This window comes from Olea europaea, unplaced genomic scaffold, assembly GCF_002742605.1.
Source record: "Olea europaea var. sylvestris unplaced genomic scaffold, O_europaea_v1 scaffold27280, whole genome shotgun sequence".
Taxonomy (NCBI): Eukaryota; Viridiplantae; Streptophyta; class Magnoliopsida; order Lamiales; family Oleaceae; genus Olea; species Olea europaea.
This window is the reverse complement of record NW_019245702.1, coordinates 1-1,490: the sequence shown is the minus strand read 5'-3', so window position 1 is coordinate 1,490 and position 1,490 is coordinate 1. Positions and strand designations below refer to the sequence as shown.

The 1,490-nt window shown below is 33.0% G+C and overlaps 1 long non-coding RNA gene across 1 annotated transcript; it reads left to right on the top strand.

Annotated features, from left to right (window-relative positions):
* Nucleotides 1-6: 6 nt before the first annotated feature.
* Nucleotides 7-1,245, top strand: LOC111383626. The gene is made up of 2 exons (XR_002700773.1): nucleotides 7-914; nucleotides 997-1,245. It is a non-coding gene; the product is annotated as an uncharacterized LOC111383626 (long non-coding RNA).
* Nucleotides 1,246-1,490: the final 245 nt, after the last annotated feature.

Genomic DNA, 1,490 nt, shown 5'->3' with positions numbered 1-1,490 from the left:
GCATTTGATCTTACCTATGATAAGATACATGTTTACTTGAATGGTTGTTGTCTATATAGGAAGGAGCTTGAACATGCAGAATTATGTCTAAAATGTGGTTGTTATAAATAAAAAGTTAACCAATGGACTAAGAAATTTCAAAAAAATAAAAGTAAAATTCTAGCAAAAGTCTTGTATTATTTCCCTATCATACCAAGATCTAAGAGGATGTTCGGAATAGATGGAATGCCAACACAACTTAAATGACACTCAAATAATAAAAGTTTCTTTTTTGATATAATGTTTATTTAACAATCCATATGGAAGAGAAGCTTGTCTATGTGGATCAGTTCAATATTGTTGGATGTACCCATTTGAGAGGTGGTATTCCTTAACTTATCATAGTAGTTAAATTCACTATCAAATTTATTTTTATTTTATTAGATTTTTGGAAAATGTGTAGATATATGAAAGTGTTGAAAGAATACGTCATGAATCGTTCATGACCTGAAGGATGCATAGCTGAATGATATATTGTTGAAAAAAATGCATTGTTTTGTAGCAAATACATTAAACAAGCATTTGAAATAGGCTCTAAGTTTGCGTGCAATGAAGAATATGAAAGTGACTTCTTAGTTGCAGGGTGTACAAGTTCTAAAAGGAAGCCACTTGTACTATTTGATGAGATGCTGAAAGTTGCCCCTTGCTATGTGCTGCTAAATAGTATAGAAGTGGCTCTATACGTATAGTATGTTCATGACATATCTACTTTGTTAGGTTTTAAGTTCTTCGACCATATTAATTTCTTGATATATTGTTTTCCACTTAGGACGCATATGGATGAACTCAAGAGTTTTGACAAATGACTTCAAAGAAATGAGAATTTGTTGTATAAGAAACATATTGACACTTTTGCTGCCTGGTTGGACGATAAGGTTGAAGTACATATATCAACAAGATTAGTGTTTAACATAGATGTTTATTCTTTTATTCCTAACATGTTTATAATAATAACAGATTACAGGTCAATTGTTTCTCGACAATGTTGCAAATACTTTAAAGTGGCTTGCACGTGGCCCTAGATGCCAGTCTGTCATATTCTAGTTTTGTAATAAATGGTCTTCAATTTTACACGAAAGATGCAGAAAAGTCTTGCCAAAATAGTGGTATCTTAGTTGAAGCAACAACCATTTGTAGATCTAGTGCAAAAGATAATGCACATGTTGTTGGGAAAGTTCTTTAACATGGAGTTCTCTTGCCTTCTTCCATTGTTTTTCCTGTGCCTTTGTGGCTTGCAAATCATCACCACTATTTTGTACCTTGTGGGTGAGATTAAGAAGCAATCAAGTTGAATATATTTGTTGTGGGTTGGAGGGTTGGTTGGTAGAGGAAGGCCTGAAAAACATCGATTTGACGATCCTTGGAGCAAGTTTCGGCGACAATGATGATAGCATTATTCTAATATTCAATTAATAGCACAATACTTGGATCATAAACTGAAACATCATGGA